Raw genomic sequence first — 21,777 nt, 5'->3', positions numbered from 1 at the left:
GTTTGCAATTATTTTGATTTAGTTTGCATAAAGCATGGGACTGGGCATCCTAGTGACCAGCCATTTTCTCGTGAGTGAGGAGCGGAGTCCACTCCTCCTGAGAATAACCCGCCTAACATGGAAGATACGGACAGCCCTAGTTGATACATGAGCTATTTGAGCATACAAAACAGGATATTTATTTGAAGGTTTAGAGTTTGGCACATACAAATTTACTTGGAACGGCAGGTAGATACCGTATATAGGTAGGTATGGTGGACTCATATGGAATAACTTTGGGGTTTATGGGATTGGATGCACAAGCAGTATTCCCGCTTAGTACAAGTGAAGGCTAGCAAAAGACTAGGAAGCGACCAGCTAGAGAGCGACAACAGTCATGAACATGCATTAAAATTAATCAACACTGAATGCAAGCATGAGTAGGATATAATGCACCATGAACATAAATATCATAGAGGCTATGTTGATTTTGTTTCAACTACATGCGTGAACATGTGCCAAGTCAAGCCACTCAAATCATTCAAAAGAGGATACCACCCTATCATACCACATCACAACCATTTTAATAGCATGTTGGCACGCAAGGTAAACCATTATAAGCTCCTAGCTAATTAAGCATTCCATAAGCAACTATAATCTCTAATTGTCATTGCAAACATGTTTATTCATAATAGGTTGAATCAAGAATGATGAACTAATCATATTTACAAAAACAAGAGAGGTTGAGTTCATACCAGCTTTTCCCATCTCGGTCAGTCCATCATATATCGTCATAATTGCCTTTCACTTGCACGACCGAATGATGTGGATAATAATAATAGTGCGCGTGCATTGGACTAAGCTGGAATCTGCAAGCATTCAATGAACAGGAGAAGACAAGGCAATATGGGCTCTTTTGTCAAATCAACAATAATGCATATAAGAGCCACTTCAACAATTTAATCATGGTCTTCTCCTATCGACCCCAAAGAAAAGAAAAGAAATAAAACTATTTACACGGGAAAGCTCCCAACAAGCAAAAGAAGAACAGGAAATCTTTTTGGGTTTTCTTTTTAATTACTACACTACTAGGGAAAAGCCTAGCAACAGCGCGGGTTTTAGGCCTATCAGTAGCACGGGGCGATGCGGTACTGATAAGGCGCTACAGCTAACGTATAGCAGTAGCGTGCCTCCGCCCATGCTGCTGCTAAATCGACTTGGTAGTAGCGACTTCCCGGAGGAGCGCTACTGGTAATTAGTAGTAGCGCTTCTCCCTGTCCATGCTGCTACTATTATTTCGTATTTTATTTCTTTTTTATTTCATTTTGTATTCGTACACCTTTACATAAGTTTTCATACAACAGGAATTTAGAAATTGTTTTTACATCATAATGAGTTATTACATCACGGGGTGAAAGAACCGTGGACTAGTTTCAAGTGGATGGACATCCACTTGAAACTAATCCACGGTTCTTTCACCCAATGATATAGTAAATATCATCATCATCATCATCATATCATTAACAACTTATCATCATAATACATCATTGTCATATAACACCTCCTCAAGATCATCATTTTCATCAATGAGACATCACATAGCAAATTGGTCACTAGTCGTAATCACAAGTACTCCTCAGCATCAACTCTAACACATTGTATCACATAATAGACATATTGTACCTCATAGGACCTACTACATTCTCTTAGGACCTACTATATTCTCTACGGTAAAATAGCAAAAAGCAAGATAGCCCCTGACTCTCCATTATGGAGAATGGAGATTATCCTGTCTCCAATTCTTGCCTTTCGCTTAATGTTACTTCCAAGAACCTCCTTGCGAATGTCCAAAATAAATTTCCATTCTTTGATTAGCATGTGTTCACCAGTTTTAGAAATATGATATGCACATGTGAGCTCCTTAGATTGACATGGTTGTATGTTCAGAACTGCAAGGTGATCATTCTGATACATCAGATGAGGCACACAATCCATCGGGATTTTCTGTTGAAAAACATAGTAATAACTTTGTAGTTAGCAATGATGTACTAGTTTTAGAAGTATGCAAAAGATGCACGGATGTCGTAATAGTAAAAAATCTTACCAGGGTATCTCCATAGAAGTTACCGTGGTTCAACACGTGCACTAGTGACACGTATTCACCATAATTTGGAGGAGTTCGATAATAGGTATTGTAATTCTCAAGATAAGTACAATAAGCAATCAGATGACTTTTCTCCTTATAAGTTAATTCGGAGCCATCGGTGTAGTGGGTTTTGTCTATCATCTTCTGCACATTCTTTGAAGATTCAAAATAAGTTATCAATGGAAATAAGCTATGAACTATTTTGAAATAAACAATATAAATTAGTTAATAACTATGTTTGAGAAACTCACATTAGGGTAGAATTGGAAGCGTATCAACAAGGACCCAAATGTCCATATTGTCTTGCTTGATGCCAGGATCACCAAGATCCATGGTGACAATCATGCACTCATAAAAACCATACATTTTGCAAAGTGCTTCCCAATTTTGGCAACCAAAATGGGTTACGCTCTGAGAATTGTACAAATTTACTTCAAAATCGATATCATGATGGGTCCTTAGGTGTATTTTCTTTGTTTGAAAATTTTCATGGTCTTCAAAACCCATCCTCTCCAAGACATAGCGTCTTGCATGGCATGGGATAAGCTAGTCGAATTGTAAAAGATGAAAATTAGGCGTTGAAATAGTTGAAGTCATGCTTAATTACGAAAAAAACACATGTCGTTGTTGCGTACCGTTTCAACATCGAAGGTCTCCTCGAGCTTAATGCTGAAGCACCCATCTTCGTCCAGCTCAATGAACATGTCGCACATACCTCGATCGTCGTGGCACCAGCTGCACTCCCCTGGGAGACTGCCGTCGTCCGAGTACGACATTTCCTATGTTCATAATTCAAAGATTAAACTTGTACAATTAAATATATGTACTAAAAAACCTAAATTAGATCATTATTTTTCGAGAAAATCCAGGCCACTCGATATTTCCTACATATTCTAGCACAAGCCATGCCAAAATTCATGGAAAAATCCGGCATGACCTTTGCTAAAAAAGGACATATCGAGCGCTTGAAATTTGCCGGAACGGAAATTAATCAACACTCTGGCAAAACATAGGCCACTCGGAGGTGTAAACTGAACGTGAATGGCCACTTGGGCAACCACATATCCTATTTGAGCAAATATGACATGTTCAACTAGTTTTATCAATTCAACTAGTTCTTACTAAATATAAACTTACTATAAATAAAAAAACTAGTTCTTTCTAAAAATAAAGTATTTCAACTAGTTATATTAATTATCTTACTAAAAATACATTAGTTCTATTAATTCAACTAGTTCAACTAGTTTATTAATTTACTTACTAAACTAGTTCGACTACAACTAAAGTAGTTCAACTAGTTTATTAATTTACTTACTAAAAATAAAATAGTTGCTTTAACTAAAAAATAAACTAGTTCTATTAATTTTCATACAAAAAATAAAATAGTTGTATTAACTCAACTAGTTCAATTAAGCACTTACTATGAATAAAAATAAACTAGTTTTTACTAAAAATAAACTAGTTCAACTAGTTATATTAATTTTCTTACTAATTCTATTAAACATTTACTAGAATTTAACCCCAACTAATTTGATGAACTCTAAAATTTAATCCTAACTAATTCGATGAACTCTAAAACTAATTCTACTTAACAACTACCGCCATAATTAGCATCTAATTTGATGAACCCTAACTAATTAGATGAACTCTGAAATTTAACCCTAAGAACCCTAGCTAGGCAGAGGTAGGGGAGGAGGAGGAGGAGGGCGTGCTCACCTCTGGCGCCGGCGGAGTTAGGGAGAGGGGCACGCGGCGTCGAGGTTGGGGACGGGGTCGGGGCGGCGGGCGCACGGCGGAGGGTGGCGATGTAGGGGGGGGGGTTGTCGAGGTCGGGGTCGGGGCGGCGTCGAGGTCGCGGTCAGGGGCGGGGGCGGCGTCAAAGGTGTGCGGAGAGCGACGGGTCGCGCGCGGCGGCCGACGATGATGCAGGGCGGCGACAGCGGAGGAGTAGGGATTTGGGGTAAGTCGCCGTGGGGGAAGAACGAACCGCGCGGTTAAGTTAAAAGTTGCAGTAGCGCGTTCCAGGAAGTGCGCTGCTGCTACGGTAGCTATAGCGCGTTTCTTAACAAGCGCTACTGCTATTCCTTCACATTTTTATTTGCTTTCCATTTAATTTTATTTTCATTAGCAGTAGCGCCTTTGTTCGTAAACGCGCTGCTACAAAACAAGTAGCAGTAGTGCGGTTCCACGTAGATCGCTACTACTATTTGTAGCCTATCGGCTAAGCCGTGGGAATTTTAGTAGTAGCGCTTTTGTACTCGGGCGCGCTACTGCTATAATTGTATCTGTAGCGCGGTTTCAAAATACCGCGTTGCTGCTAATTAGCACCAGCGTGCGTTTTTATCCCGCGCTACTGCTAATGTTCTGTGTATAAGGTTTTCCCTAGTAGTGCTACTACAAGCATGGAAATTAAAACTAGCTAAAAGCTACAACTAATTTTCTTCTTCTTAAGGTTTATTAAGCACACAAGAAGAAAGCATAAGAAGGAAATAAACTAGCATGGATATTACAATGAAAAAGTATGAGCACCGACATCTAGCAATGAGTGTGTGAACATAAATGTAATGTCGGTGAGAAATACGTACTCCCCCAAGCTTAGGCTTTTGGCCTAAGTTGGTCTATGACCACGGTTGGCCTGGCGGATATCCATAGTAATAGTTGGGGTCGTACTGCGAAGAAGAAGACTCTGATTGCCACTGGTTGGCAATCATCTCCAGATCCCACTGGTAATTAGACTGTCATGGAGGATCAACTTGTGGTTCCGACTCCAGCTCTGTGGCTGATGTAGGGTTCCGGTAAGCGTGAATGTCCTCCGGCGAGACGAGGTACTGGCCTGTAGATAAATCAAACAAGGAAGGAGCAGGCAAGGTGATAGTCTCAGGATGACGTTTATCAAAGAACAATTTGTATTTCAGCTCCCCTTCCCTATTCTTTATAATAAAATCATGAGCTACCATACTCTTATAATCTAAATAAACAGTAGGCAGCAATTTTTCTTCTTTTTCATAGTGCCTAATAGGTATGTTATAGTGTGCAGCAAGGCGTGAAGCATAGATACCACCAAAGATGGGTCCTTTTGTACGGTTCAGACTTAACCGTTTAGCAATAATACCGCCCATACTAACAGAGTCATCATGGAATAAACCATGGAACAAAATAAAAATATCAGGGACACTAAGGTTTCCACAGTTTCCGCGACCAATTAAGCAACGACTAGCAAATATTGCAAAGTAGCGTAAAACAGGAAAATGTATGCTAGTGATTCTTGCATCGGAAACCTTCCTAGTTTCCCCTACAGTGATAGTGTCAATAAACCCATCCACATCTTTACAATGTGGTTCCTCTAAGCTACCCTCGAAAGGTATTTTGCAAACCCTACAAAATTCATATAGTGACATCTTCTTAACCACATCATATAAATGAAACTCTACTGAAGGAGGTGATTCCCTAGGATAATAGTAGAAGTTTTGCACAAAACTATTGGTGAGTAAGAGATACTGTTCGCGTTGGTCGTGGAGGAAGTCGGTGAGGCCTGCATTCTTAGCCAATTCATAAAAATCCTCATAAATCCCTATGGCTCTCAAGAAATCATCGAAGGGCCATTCACACACGGCCTAACCTCCGTGGTGCGAGGCAGATTATACTTGGGCTTCTTTGCTTCTTCATTTTGCTTTTCCTTCGAGCTTCGGCTCGATGAGCCCCGCAAAAATCTCTTCATTATTTTCTGAAAAAATCTGAAATTTTTAGTAACTTCAAAATAAAAGTGAACCAAACTCAACAAAATTGATAGCAACTACTCCTACAAGTGCCTAGAGCCTATATCATGCATCAAAACTACTTGGAACCACATAAATTTGACATGCAAGCTCAAGAACAGGGTCACCTAAGCAGCAAAACTATGAAATGAATAAAGCACTAGAACAAAAACTAATTGGACCAATGGAGGAGTCACATACCAAGGAACAATCCCCCCCAAGCAGTTTTGTGAGAGGTGCTTTGAGAAAGGAGATCGAAAATGGCAGCAAAATGGGCTTGGACTCGGGTTTGAACTGGATAATGGTGTTTGTGGGAGGAAGAAGAAGTGTGTGGGTGTAGGAATAAGTGGAGGAGGGCCACCGTGGGCCCACGAGGCAAGGGGCGCGCCCAGGGGGGTAGGGCGTGCCCTCCACCCTCGTGGCTAGGTGGATGCCCTCCGTGTTGTGTTCTCAGTGCCAAATATTCTCAAATATTCTAGAAAAAATCATATTTAAATTTCAGGGCATTTGGAGAACTTTTATTTTCGGGGTATTTTTATATTGCATGGATAATTCAGATAACAGACAGAAAATACTATTTTTATTTTATTTAATATAAATAACAGAAAGTAAAAGGACGGTACAGAGAGTTGTGTTTTCTAACTTCATCCATCTCATGATCATCAAAAGGAATCCACTAACAAGGTTGATCAAGTCTTGTTAACAAACTCATTACGAGTAACATGGAACCGGAGAAATTTTGAATAACACTAGCTTACCTCAACGGGGATATGCACATCCCCAACAATAAGAATATCATATTTCTTCTTGACGGTAGGAAGAGGAAATTCAAAACCTCCAAAAATAATTGATGGATTTTTTCCAATAGAATTAATACTATGAACTTGAGGTTGTTTCCTCGGAAAGTGTACCATATGCTCATTACCATTAACATGAAAAGTGACATTGCCTTTGTTGCAATCAATAACAGCCCCTGCAGTATTCAAAAAGGGTCTTCCAAGAATAATAGACATACTATCGTCCTTGGGAATATCAAGGATAACAAAGTCCGTTAGAATAGTAACGTTTGCAACCACAACAGGCACATCCTCACAAATACCGAAAGGGATTGCAGTTGATTTATCAGTCATTTGCAAAGATATTTCAGTAGGTGTCAACTTATTCAAATCAAGTCTATGATATAAAGAGAGAGGCATGACACTAACACCGGCTCCAAGATCACATAAAGCAGTTTTAACGTAGTTTCTTTTAATGGAGCATGGTATAGTGGGTACTCCTGGATCTCCTAACTTCTTAGGTATTCCACCTTTAAAAGTATAATTAGCGAGCATGGTGGAAATTTCAGCTTTCGGTATCTTTCTTTTATTATTGACAATTTCTTTCATATACTTAGAATAAGGATTCATTTTAAGCATGTCAGTTAATCGCATACGCAAAAAGATAGGTCTAATCATTTTAGCAAAGCGCTCAAAATCCTCATCATCCTTTTTCTTGGATGGTTTGGGAGGAAAAGGCATGGGTTTCTGAACCCATGGTTCTCTTTCTTTACCATGTTTCTTAGCAACAAAGTCTCTCTTATCATAACATTGATTCTTTGATTGTGGGTTATCAAGATCAACAGCAGGCTCAATTTCTATATCATTATCATTGCTAGGTTGAGCATTATCATGAACATTATCATTAACATTATCACTAGTTTCAGGTTCATTACCAGATTGAGTTTCAGCATCAGAAATAGAAATATCATTTGGATTCTCAGGTGTTTCAGTAATAGGCTCACTAGAAGCATGCAAAGTCATATCATTTTTTCTTCCTTTTAGAAGGGCTAGGTGCATCTATATTATTTCTCTGAGAATCTTGCTCAATTCTCTTAGGGTGGCCTTCAGGATACAAAGGTTCCTGAGTCATTTTACCAGTTCTAGTAGCCACTCTAATAGCAAAATCATTATTCTTACTATTCAATTCATTGAGCAAATCATTTTGAGCTTTAAGTACTTGTTCTACTTGAGTAGTAACCATAGCAGCATGTTTACTAATAATTTTAAGTTCACCATTGACATTAGACATATAATCACCCAAGTGTTCAAGCATATCAGCACTACATTTTTATTCTCTACCAAAATAAGCATTGAAGTCTTCTTGCTTAACCATAAATTTATCAAACTCATCTAAGCATGGGCTAGCAAACTTAGTAAATGGGATTTCAGCTTTATCATATATATAGAGAGAATTTACCTTTACTACCTGTGTCAGGTTATCAAGACCATGTATTTCTTCAAGAGGAGATGGATTAAAATTATGCATTTCTTCGACAGACGGTAAATTAAGACCATGTATTTCTTCAATAGGAGGTAAATTCTTAACATCTTCAGCTTTAATACCCTTTTCTTCCATGGATTTCTTTGCCTCTTGCATATCTTCAGGACTGAGAAATAGAATACCCCTTTTCTTCAGAGTTGGTTTAGGAATAGGCTCAGGAAGTTTCAAATTATTTTCATTTGTCAACATATTATTCAATAGAATTTCAGCTTCATCCGGTGTTCTTTCCCTGAAAATAGAACCAGCACAACTATCCAGGTAATCTCTGGAAGCATCGGCTAGTCCATTATAAAAGATATCAAGTATTTCATTTTTCTTAAGAGGATGATCAGGCAAAGCATTAAGTAATTGGAGAAGCCTCCCCCAAGCTTGTGCGAGACTCTCTTCTTCAATTTGCACAAAATTATATATATCCCTTAAGGCAGCTTGTTTCTTATGAGCAGGGAAATATTTAGCAGAGATGTAATAAATCATATCCTGGGGACTACGCACACAACCAGGATCAAGAGAATTAAACCATATCTTAGCATCACCCTTTAATGAGAACGGAAATATTTTAAGGATATAAAAGTAGCGAGTTCTCTCGTCTTTAGTGAATAGGGTGGCTATATCATTTAATTTAGTATGATGTGCCACAACAGTTTCAGATTCATAGCCATAAAAAGGATCAGATTCAACCAAAGTAATTATATCAGGATCAACAGAGAATTCATAATCCTTATCGGTAACACAGATAGGTCAAGTAGCAAAAGCAGGGTCAGGTTTCATTCTAGCATTAAGGGATTGCTGCTTCCATTTAGCTAATAACCTCTTTAGATCATGTCTATCATTGCAAGCTAAAATAGCTCTAGCAGATTCTTCATCCAGAACATAACCCTCAGGAACAACAGGCAATTCATATTTATTATGGGGAGAGTCGTCATCATCACTTTCATCAATATTATCAGTTTGAATAATTTCATTCTCTCTAACCCTAGCAAGTTGTTCATCAATAAATTCACCAAGTGGCATAGTAATATCAAGCATAGAAGTAGTTTCATCATAAGTATCATGCATAGCAGAAGTGGCATCATCAATAACATGTGACATATCAGAATGAATAGCAAAAGCAGGTTTACGTGTCACAAGCTTACTCAAAACAGAAGGTGAATCAAGTGCAGAGCTAGATGGCAGTTCCTTACCTCCCCTCGTAGTTGAGGGATAAATCTTGGTTTTTGGATCTCTCAAGTTCTTCATCATGATAAGCAGATATAAATCCCAAGTGACTCAAAGAATAGAGCTATGCTCCCCGGCAACGGCACCAGAAAATAGTCTTGATAACCCACAAGTATAGGGGATAGCAATAGTTTTCGAGGGTAGAGTATTCAACCCAAATTTATTGATTCGACATAAGGGGAGCCAAAGAATATTCTCAAGTATTAGCAGCTGAGTTGTCAATTCAACCACACTTGGAAACTTAGTATCTGCAGCAAAGTGTTTAGTAGCAAAGTAATATGATAGTAGTGGTAACATTAGCAAAAGTAACGGTAGCAAAAGTAATGTTTTTGGTATTTTGTGGTGATTGTAACAATAGCAACGGAAAAGTAAATAAGCGAAGAAAAATATATGGAAAGCTCATAGGCAATGGATCGGTGATAGAGAATTATGCCGGATGCGGTTCATCATGTAATAGTCATAACCTAGGGTGACACAGAACTAGCTCCAATTCATCAATGTAATGTAGGCATGTATTCCGAATATAGTCATACGTGCTTATGGAAAAGAACTTGCATGACATCTTTTGTCCTACCCTCCCATGGCAGCAGGGTCCTAATGGAAACTAAGGGATATTAAGGCCTCCTTTTAATAGAGTACCGGACCAAAGCATTAACACATAGTGAATACATGAACTCCTCAAACTACGGTCATCACCGGGAGTGGTCCCGATTATTGTCACTTCGGGGTTGCCGGATCATAACACATAGTAGGTGACTATAGACTTGCAAGATAGGATCGAGAACACTCATATATTGATGAAAACATAATAGGTTCAGATCTGAAATCATGGCACTCGGGCCCTAGTGACAAGCATTGAGCATAGCAAAGTCATAGCAACATCAATCTTAGAACATAGTGGATACTAGGGATCAAACCCTAACAAAACTAACTCGATTACATGATAGATCTCATCCAACCCATCACCGTCCAGCAAGCCTACGATGGAATTACTCACGCACGGCGGTGAGCATCATGAAATTGGTGATGGAGGATGGTTGATGATGACGACGACGACGGATTCCTCTCTTCGAAGCCCCGAACGGACTCCAGATCAGCCCTCCCGAGAGGTTTTAGGGCTTGGCGGCGGCTCCATATCGTAAAACGCGATGAATCCTCTCCTCGATTTTTTTCTCCCCGAAAGAGAATATATAGAGTTGGAGTTGAGGTCGGAGGAGCTCCAGGGGGCCCACGAGGTAGGGGGCGCGCCTAGGGGGCAGGCGCGCCCCCCACCCTCATGGCTAGGGTGTGGGCCCCCTGGCCTTGATCTTTTGCCAGTATTTTTCATTATTTCCAAAAAGACGCTCCGTGGAGTTTCAGGTCATTCCGAGAACTTTTGTTTCTGCACATAAATAACACCATGGCAATTCTGGTGAAAACAACGTCAGTCCAGGTTAGTTCCATCCAAATCATGCAAGTTAGAGTCCAAAACAAGGGCAAAAGTGTTTGCAAAAGTAGATACGATGGAGATGTATCAGTCACGGAACTCGCAAGTTGATCACCAAAACATACATCAAGTGGATCACGTGATATCCCATTGTCACCACAGATAAGCACTTGCAAGACATACATCAAGTGTTCTCAAATCCTTAAAGACTCAATCCGATAAGATAACTTCAAAGGGAAAACTCAATTCATCACAAGAGAGTAGAGGGGGAGAAACATCATAAGATCCAAATATAATATCAAAGCTCACGATACATCAAGATCGTGCCGACTCAAGAACACGAGAGAGAGAGAGAGAGAGAGATCAAACACATAGCTACTGGTACATACCCTTAGCCCCAAGGGTGAACTACTCCCTCCTCATCATGGAGAGCGCCGGGATGATGAAGATGGCCACCGGAGAGGGATTCCCCCCTCCGGCAGGGTGCCGGAACGGGTCTACATTGGTTTTCGGTGGCTACGGAGGCTTCTGGCGGCGGAACTCCCGATCTAGGTTATGTTCTGGAGGTTTCAGTATATATAAGAGGTTTTGGCATCTAGAACAAGTCACGAGGGTCTCCAGGCTATCGACGAGGTAGGGAGGCACGCCCAGGGGGGTGGGCGCCCCCCCCCACCCTCGTGGGCATCCCGGGACTCTTCTAGCCCAACTCTTTTACTCCATGTCCTTCTTCTGGTCCAAAAATAAGTTCCGTGAAATTTCAGGTCAATTGGACTCCATTTGGTTTTCCTTTTCCGTGAAACTCAAAATCAAGGAGATAACATAAACTGGCACTAGGCTCTAGGTTAATAGGTTAGTCCCAAAAATCATAGAAAATAGCATATAAATGCATATAAAACATCCAAGGTTGATAATATAATAGCATGGAACAATCAAAAATTATAGATACGTTGGAGACATATCAGGAGACAACTCAGAAGTTTTAGAGAGTCATTTATTTCTGTTGTGTTCTTTTATAAAGTTTAAAAACAAAAATAATGTGCCAAGATTTGCCTTTAGGATGTTTACATCGCTTGTTGGTTTGTGCGGTGCAAAACAGAAACTTTGGCTGTAGTGCGTGATTTTACATTTTTTTACTGGAACGTCAAACGCTTCTGAAACCTTTTTCACTGTCTTTCTATACAATTTTTTTTATTTTTCCTAATTGTTTCAGAATTTTTGGAGTAACAAAAGTATGGTGAATGTTCAGATTACTACAGACTGTCCTGTTTAAGACAGATTCTGTTTTTGATGCATAGTTTGCTTGTTTTGATGAAACTATCAATTTCTATTAGTGGATTAATCCATGGAAAATTTATATTACAGTAGATACAATGCAAAAACAAAATATGAATTTGTTTGCAACAGTACTTAGAGTAGTGATTTGCTTTATTATACTAACGGATCTGTCGGTGTACTAGGGTAGGGGTACCCTATTACCCCGAACTCGTGCACGGGCAGTTGCAGCGCCCCGCGGCAAGGCTTGCCGGGTGACCGCCAGGACCCTCCGTGGTTCCCTTGAAGACCATTCAAGAACAAAGTACTCAAATCAAGGCCCCGGCAAGAGGAGCTTGCCGGGAAGGCCAACCAAGGCCCCGGCAAGAGGAGCTTGCCGGGAAGAGACGAGACCCCGGCAAGAGGAGCTTGTCGGGAAGGCCATTCAAGGCATACCAAGAAAGCTTGCCGCAACGCGCCCTGTGTCCCGGCGAGATCCGGCGAGCGACAAGCTTCCGGACGCGACAAGACGACAGCCGCGGCAAGGAGCTTGCCGCGGGAAACCCCCACTTCGTGCCTGCGCTCCAGCACACCTGCTAATGTGTCGCTCTAGGGCTCTCCCAAGCACACGTGGCAGGAGGCCGTGCAGCTAGGGGTACGTGGTGGCAAGCAGAGATGAAGAGAAGCCCATCGTGGCAAACGGTGGCGCTCCAAACGGTCACTTTTTGCACTGTTTAGGAGACTCAGACAGGCATTTAATGCCCTTGTCCCCTGCCGTCAGAGTTAGGTAGGGTGCACTGTATCCACAGTAGTGGTAGCTACACCTACCGCATCCTTTTCCTTTTTTACCCTTCTTGTCTATGTTGCCCCCTGTCGATGACCCCTTGAGAGTATAAAAGGAGGCCCAAGCGCAACGTAGAAAGGGGTTCGGAGAGTTCGGAGGTTCGAAGGTTCGGCCAGTTCGGCTCATTCAACACCAGGAACGCTCTCACGCTCAGTCTGGCAGCGTCCATCGCTCCTGAGCAAGAATCCAATATACACAAACAAGCAGCAGTAGGGTTTTATGCATCCGTGCGGCCCGAAGCTGGGTAAAATCGCCCGCGTGCACTGCCTCGATCCGCTCTTTGTGCGCTCTCCGCCCCCCACCGAACTGAAAGGGGCCCTGTCCCCATAGGTGTTGGTGGAATCAGCATCGCCACCCGACATCTCTGGCGCGCCAGGTAGGGGGCGTCGAGATCGTGCGAACCCGATCCGGCATGCACGCAAGCTAAATCTTCATCGTCTTCATCGACATGCCACCGAAGAAGAAGAATTCGGAGGCAGCTGTTCCGTCCGCGTCGCTTCCACCGCCTCCGGAGCAAACGGGTGGTGGAGTGGACGCCGGCGAAGGAATGGGCGTCGACGAGGGTGCCCACAGCGCTGCCAAGTCCAAGGACAAGGCGGCACAGACCTCGGCGTCCATGCGCGCACCGCGTCCCTCTCAAGAGGCGCGGGACCAGCAACGTCAGAGCGTTCGCAGCGCCATACGTCCGCTGACCCAAGATCAAGCTGGTGGCTCGCGTGGCGTTCAAGACCAGCATGCACGCCAGCATGCTGGCCCCAGCGAGGTACGGTCGCCGGGACGGGACGCTGCTCCTTCTAACTTGGTTAGGAGTCCGAGCACGCCCCTCTCCTCGCACCGTTCACCTCTGCCGCCCACCACCCCAGCAGAAGCCTTGGCGCGGGCCCAGCTACTCCTGGACTATCCTCCGACGGCGGACAAGACCGATGAATGGAGGGCCACTATCCAGAGCCTCATCGGCTTCGCCAACGGCGACACTACGCGGCGACCAAGCACCTCGCTGCCGCGGCAGGACAGCCGGACGCGAGCCGATGGCAACAAGACTGAGGGAGGTGCGACTTCCATGCACTCTCCACTACGAAGGCCAAAATCGCCGACTCGACCGGTCCACCCCAACAGCGGCTCCACCGTGTCGTCGGACCCACGAGCTCGTCGCGACCAGCGCCAAGTTCTCCATGAACGACAAAAAGAAGACGCTCGGACCCGCATCGAGCGCCGAAGAGAAGCGCGACGTCAATCCGACAAGCGCGCTGGGCTCTCTGTTGACATGCATGTGCCAGGGGAACCAGGCGATCTGCCGTACGCGGTAGGTTGTCCTGCGTTCACCCGTGAGCTGCGGCAAGTCCAGTGGCCCAGCACAAAGAATTTCAAGCCAGACGTGCCGGAGAAGTACGACGGCAAGACGCATCCGTCGGAGTTCCTCAGCATCTACACCATTGCAGTGCAAGCTGCCGGGGGACGAGATGACAAGATCCTTGCCAACTACTTCCCGCTGGTGCTCAAGCCCAATGTCAGATCCTGGCTCATGCACTTGCCGGACAAATCCATATCTTCCTGGGCTGATCTGTGTCATCAGTTTGTCGGCGCCTTTACAGGCGGCCACAAGCCACATGGCCAAGAGAACGATCTTCATCTGCTCGCCCAGAAGGAAGGAGAGCCACTGCGCAAGTACATTCAGAGATTCAGCCGCGTACAGCACAACATCCCAGACGTCCACCCCGCCGCGATCATTAGCGCGTTCCATCAGAACGTGTGAAACCGAAGGATGAGGGAGGAGATGGCGATGTGTAAAATCAGAGACGTCGGTGAGCTTTATGCCCTGGCTGACAAGTGTGCACGCGCTGAAGAGGGGAGGAGGCTCCCCGGAGAGAGTACAGGAGCAGGAGAATCTGACAGTGAGGATGCCGCCCCGGCAAGGAAAGGCCGGCGGCGGAACAACAGAAGGAATAAGGGTAAGGAAGTGCTAGCTGTCGAGCAAACCGGCAACGGAGGTGGCGCCAAGGAAGCTAAGGCTGGTGGCTCCGACAAGGAGGCCCATCCCGTGGCGGCCGCCGACAAGCAAGACAGCTCCGGCAGGAAGTATTGCAAGATTCACCGCACCAAGGATCACGATCTCCAGAACTGCAAGAAGGTCGAACAGCTTGCTGAGCAGCAGAAAGCTGAATACGAGCGACGCGACAAAGAGAAGGCCCAGGAAGGAACCGGTGGATCCGGCAAGAAACGCCCCGGCCGGGGAGGACGCCGCGGCAAGGCCAAACAGCGGCTAGGAGACAGACCTCCCCGCGGCCGCGACAAGGATGAAGATGACGACGATGACGAAGACGTGGATGATGATGAGGCCGATGAGCAGGAATTTCAGAAAGCCACAGAGGTCCTGTGCGTTGACGGTGGCGCCTCTCTGCATACTTCGCACCGCCAGCTCAAACAGTGGATGCAGGAAGTAAATGCAGCAGAGCCATCCATAGAGTCACGCAAGCCCCTGAAATGGTCCAGCACGCCTATCATCTTCAACATTGGGGATCACCCTGATCGCGTAACTGCGGTCGGGTGCATGTCGATGTTGGTCTCACCAACTATCCGCAACCTCAAGGTCACAAAGATGCTAGTTGACGGCGGGGCCGGCTTGAATCTCATCTCCTCCGCGGTCCTTCACAAACTCCAGATCCCTGACAGCGAGCTCGAAGAGACCGGCACATTCCAAGGAATCAACCCGGGAAGGAGCAAGCCGAAAGGGAAGATCACGTTGCCGGTCACATTTGGCAGCGAGCTGAATTTCAGAACTGAGAGGGTCACATTTGACGTTGCCGATTTTCCATTGCCCTGCAATGGGATCCTTGGCCGTCCTGCACTCGCCAAGTTTATGGCAGCCTCTCACTATGCATACAACGTGCTCAAAATGCCAGGCCCGATAAGTGTCATCTCTGTCCTCGGCGACAAGAAGGATGCCCTTATCTGCGCCGACAAGATCTACCGGGAAGCAGCAGCCGCAACTGATCACCACACATTTGCCGCTGAAGCTCCCGGGGGGAAGAAGAAGGCCAAGTCCGGCAAGAGCTCTGATGCCCACTCCGGCAAGCGCACCTCTTCAGAGTGCTGCGTTACCGTCGAGGACGCACCATCGAGCTCCACCGGCAAGTGCAAGAAGATGATGGCAGCTCCACCCGAGACCAAGAAGGTGTCCGCCAAGGAGGACGGCACTGGTGGTACCTTCACCATCAGTGCCACACTTGACCCCAAATAGGAAAGCGTGCTCGTTGCTTTCCTGCGGGCGAATGTCGACGTGTTTGCATGGCAACCGTCTGATATCCCCAGTGTTCCCAGGAAAGTAATCGAGCACCACCTTGCCGTCCGTCCTCATGCGCGGCCCGTCAAGCAGAGAGTCAGGAAGCAAGCGGTGGAGCGCCAAGAGTTCATTGCAGAAGAGATCAGGAAATTGGAAGCAGCAGGCCTTGTCAGAGGAGTGCTCCATCCCACGTGGTTGGCCAATCCTGTAGTCGTGCACAAATCGAACGGGAAATGGAGGCTTTGTATAGACTTCACTGATGTCAATAAAGCTTGTCCCAAAGATCCATTTCCCTTGCCGCACATTGACCAGATTGTTGACTCCACAGCTGGATGTGATTTGCTTTCATTTCTTGATGCGTACTCAGGGTACCATCAAATCTTCATGGCAGAAGAGGATGAGGAGAAAACTGCATTTATCACCCCTTGTGGCACATACTATTTTGTACGAATGCCCTTTGGGTTGAAGAATGCTGGTTCAACATTTGCAAGAGTAGTCCACGTCGCTTTTGAGCCACAGATACACAGAAATGTGGAAGCCTACATGGATGATATAGTGGTCAAGAGCAAGGACAAGGCTACCCTGATCCAAGATTTAGAAGAAACTTTTGCAAATCTGCGCAAGATCAACCTCAAGCTCAACCCCGAGAAGTGCGTATTTGGAGTCCCTTCCGGCAAGCTTCTCGGGTTCTTTGTGTCTCAGCGGGGAATTGAAGCCAACCCCGGCAAGATTAAGGCCATCGAGCAGATTGAAGCACCGAAGCGCGTCAAGGAGGTGCGAAGGCTTGCCGGTTGCGTGGCTGCTCTCAGCAGGTTTATCTCTAAGTCTGCTGAGCGTGCCCTGCCATTTTTCAAAATATTGAAAAAGGCAGGTCCAATGAAATGGACTCCGGAAGCGGAGGCTGCGCTGCAGGACTTGAAGAGGTACCTGTCCTCCACTCCAATACTTGTCGCACCTAAGCCACAAGAGAAGTTGCTGCTGTACCTAGCGGCAACCAATCAAGTGGTTAGTGCTGCGTTAGTAGCAGAGAGGGAGGCGGACGATGAGCCAGCAACTGCAGCAAGTGAATCCAGCGACAAGCAGGGGGCTTCTCCGACAAGCTCTGGTCCGGCAAGCTCTGGTCCGGCAAGCTCTGGTCCCGACAAAGATGGATCTGCGCAGATGTGCAAGGACGTGCAGAAGAAGATGGTGCAGCGCCCAGTTTACTTTGTTAGCTCCCTTCTCCAGGGGGCTAGGTCGAGGTACTCTGGTGTGCAAAAATTGCTTTTCGGCCTTCTCATGGCCTCGAGAAAGCTGCGCCATTACTTCCAGGCACACGAGATCACGGTCGTCACTCGCTTTCCGCTGAAGAGGATACTGCAGAATCCGGAAGCGACAGGCAGGATTGTCGAGTGGGCATTGGAACTGTCAAGCTTTGGCCTCAAGTTTGAGAGCACTGCAACAATCCAAAGCAGGGCATTGGCAGAGTTCATAGCAGAGTGGACGCCAACTCCAGATGAAGAAATTCCAGAGACGAGCATCCCCGTCAAGGAGACAAGCAAAGAGTGGCTGATGTACTTTGATGGTGCCTTCTCGCTGCAAGGCGCCGGTGCTGGCGTGCTGCTTATCGCACCCATCGGAGAGCACCTCAAGTACGCAGTCCAGATGCACTTTCCCAAAGAGCAAGCAACCAACAATACTGCAGAGTATGAAGGGTTGCTTGCCGGTCTCAGAATAGCAGCCGACCTTGGGATCAAGAAGCTTATTATCAGGGGTGACTCGCAGCTTGTCGTCCGCCAAGTGAACAAGAACTACCAGAGCCCGTTGATGGAAGCATATGTTGAGGAAGTGAGGAAGCTAGAAGAGCGCTTTGACGGCCTACAAATGGAGCATATCCCAAGAGCTCAGAATGACATTGCTGATGGCCTGTCAAAATGCGCTGCACTAAAGTTGCCTGTGGAACCAGGGATCTTTGTGCTCAAGCTGACTCAACCATCGGTGGCACCATCAACTGGACAGAATAAGAAGAGGAAGTTGGTTTCTGGTGACTACTTTCCGGCAGAGCTCCTCGAAGCCGCCGCCAAGAAAGTCCCCAAAATCAACACCAAGGATGCTGAGGGGCAGTCTGCTCCGGCAAACCTTATGGTTTGTTCTGTCGAAGCAAACGCTCCCGACAAGTCCTGCTCCGGCAAGCTTGCCGGGGAATATCACGCTCCGGCAGAACCGCAGGTTCTTGCCATAGAAGCGGATGTTCCCGCAGCAACAGATATGCCTTTAGTCCTTGTTGTCGAGCCGCAAGCTCCAGCATGGGCACAGCAGATTGTCTGTTTCCTTCAGACAGGAGAGCTTCCCGAAGAGCAAGAAGAAGCTGAAAAAGTAGCCCGGCAGTCAAGTATGTACAAGTTTGTCGACAGCACACTGTACAGAATATTCGCCGGGAAGATGGACAACAGCTGTTGGCAGAGATACATGGAGGCATATGTGGTCACCACATTGGCGCAAGAGCACTTGTCGGCAAAGCATTCCGACAAGGCTTCTTCTAGCCGACAACCCTCCAGGATGCAACTGCACAAGTAACCAAGTGTGAAGCGTGCCAGTTCCATTCCAAACAGATACACCAGCCAGCTCAAGCTCTCCAGACGATCCCTTTATCCTGGCCATTTTCGGTCTGGGGGCTCGACATCCTCGGCCCCTTCCCCCGAGCTGTCGGGGGCTTTGAGTTCTTGTACGTTGCAATCGACAAGTTCACAAAGTGGTCGGAAGTGGAACCAGTGAGGAGGGTGACAGCACAGTCAGCAGTCAAGTTCTTCAGGTTGATTGTTTGCCGTTTCGGGATCCCGAACAGGATCATCACCGACAACGGCACGCAATTTACGAGCCGCACCTTCATGCAGTACGTCTAAGATCTTGGCGCCAAGGTCTGCTTCGCTTCTGTTGCTCATCCGAGAAGCAACGGTCAAGCGGAGAGGGCAAACGCTGAAGTGCTGCGAGGCCTCAAGACCAGAACTTTCGACAGACTGCACAAGTGCGGAAGAAACTGGATCGAGGAGCTGCCGGTGGTTCTTTGGTCGATCAGGACGACGCCAAATCGAGCCACTGGCCAGACACCCTTCGCTCTAGTCTATGGAGCGGAGGCAGTTCTCCCCACGGAACTCGTATACGGGTCACCTCGAGTGCTCGCTTATGATGAGCTCGAGCAAGAGCAGCTGCGGCAAGATGACGCGCTGCTCCTTGAGTAAGACCGTCTCCAGGCTGCTGTGCGAGCCGCTCGCAACCAACAAGCTCTGCGCCGCTACCATAGCCGCAGAGTCAACGCCAGGAGTCTCGAGGAAGGCGACCTTGTTCTTCGGCGCGTTCACTCGGCCAAGAATTCCAACAAGTTGACGCTGAAGTGGGAAGGCCCTTATCGGGTGAAACGAGTCACTAGGCCCGGCGCTATCCGCCTTGAGACCGAAGATGGCATTCCGGTGAGCAACTCCTGGAACATCGAGCATCTTTATAAGTTTTACCCGTAAGGCGCGGTTGTCGGACCCTGTCCGGCAACCACCTTTTTGTACAAGTCTTGCCGCTGTTGCATGTAATCCTTTGTACAGAGCCGGGCGCAGACCCCGTGCATTAGTAAAGTTCATGTGCCCCGCACATCTTGTCAGTTTCCTTATGCTATAATCCTTTTTCGCATATATTATCTGACACTTTGTGTAGCACCAGACCCCGGTAAGCGATAACGAGCCCAAGGCTCCATATCATTGCTTTATTTCTCTGTCTCTTTCTCAAAAGAAGGAAGGTTCCCTCGCCCACAAGGTTTACCGGGGGGAAGGAGAATATAATGGTGTGGACCAGGCCGTTCAAAAAAAAGTTTCTCCTTGCCGGGAAACAGACGACAGAAAAGCTAAGTTGCTAAAGCTTGAGCAATCAGTTTTTTAAGTTTTTGAGTTATTTTCCTTGAACGACCGTGCTTTGTATGGAAAACCTGTGCGCGGAGGAACCAATTCACAGCTAGCTGTGCCCTTACTTTGTTTCGAGTCCGCTCGACAACTTAAGTGAGCTGCTAGCGCCCTTACTTTGCTTCGAGTCCGCTCAGCAACTTAAGTGAGCCGCTAGCGCCCTTACTTTGTTTCGAGTCCGCTCAACAACTTAAGTGAGCTGCAACTAGTTGCGACAAGGTTGCTTGTCGGTAGCGACCCCGCCAGCAGGCTGCTAAAGTTCCGCACTCAGCGCTCGCGGCAAGGGTGCCTGCACCGGCAAGTTTCCCTAGAAAGCGTAGGGCAGGACCATACAAAGCCAAGAGTCGAGTAAAGGAAATAACACAGCAATTTTTTTACCTAAGATAGAGTTATATTACAAGAATAACTTGTCGCGCCTCTAATAAAGTGTTCCCATGACATGACTACCAGCGACAAGAAAAGAAGAAAACGGACGGCCTAATCTACGCGACCGCCGTCAACCCTTTTGACCTTGTTCACCCTGTCGACAATGGGTGCGACGAGGGCCTTAAGTGCGTCAAGATCAGCGTCCGCCAGCAGCTTCCTGAGGACGTTGGTGAGGTTGAGACCCGGATTGCGGAAGGCCACCTTCACCAGCACCTTCTCCAAAACTCCAGCACAAATCGAGCGTGACTCGTCGGCCAACTGCTTTGGGATCCGTTCCCGGAGTTGCTGGAGCGCCGCCGCCACGCCTTTGAAGAATAGAGTGAGCTTGGCGTTGGGTTGGAGGTTCTCGTCGGAGGAGTACCCGAAGCCTTCCACCCCCCAATTGCACCAGCTCCTCTTCGATAACTGCAGCAATGTCCACGAGGCCCTCCGTCCAGAGCTCCACAGTATCTCTGAGAAGATTCTGGGTTTCGGCGGCCCTCGCTAGCAGCGCCTCGTTGGCCTCGATGTCCTTCTTCAAGTCTGCCTCCCGTTTCCTGGCGCTGTCCAACGTCTCCGTCAAGGTGGCCAGCTTCAGCGTCAGATCGGCGTTGGAATCCTTGGCGGCGCTCAATTCCTTGCCCCTCTCGGCGAGTCGGCCCTGTAGCTCACCGTGGGCAAGGGCGTCCTTCTCGCGCTCTAGCTTGAGGGCGGCAAGCTCTTCGCCACCAACCTTCAGATCAGTTTCTAGCTGCGCCACCTTTGCCTCCAATTCTTTCTTGGCGGCCTCGGCAGCCGCAGCCGTATCCTTTGCCTCTTGGAGCGTCCCGCCAAGTGCCCGCTCGCGCGCGGCAAGCTCCTCTTCATGGCTGTCGAGGTTCACTTTCCGCTGAGTCAGCTCGCCTTCTCGCGCGTACAGCTTCTCGCCGGTGAGCCGCTGCTGCTCTTCAGCTTCGGCCTTCTCGAGGAGGAAGGCCTTCCGTTCCTCGGCAAGCTGCTCCCGCTCCTCCGCCAAGGCCCGGAGAGTTTCTTGACGAAGACTCCGGAGCTCCTCCGCACGCTTCTCTATGTCCACGCTCGCCCTCGCGGCAAGCGCTTCCCGGGACTCCAACTTGACTTGACGGGCGCGGTAGAGCGCCAGCAGCCTCCGCAGCAGCCGCTCTTCCTCGGTCTCTTCACTACTGCTTCCCAGCGCATCGACGATCGACAACCCGGCGGAGGCAAGCACCTCCCC

This window comes from Triticum aestivum, chromosome 6A (assembly GCF_018294505.1).
Source record: "Triticum aestivum cultivar Chinese Spring chromosome 6A, IWGSC CS RefSeq v2.1, whole genome shotgun sequence".
Classification (NCBI taxonomy): domain Eukaryota; kingdom Viridiplantae; phylum Streptophyta; class Magnoliopsida; order Poales; family Poaceae; genus Triticum; species Triticum aestivum.
This window is presented reverse-complemented; position numbering follows the sequence as displayed.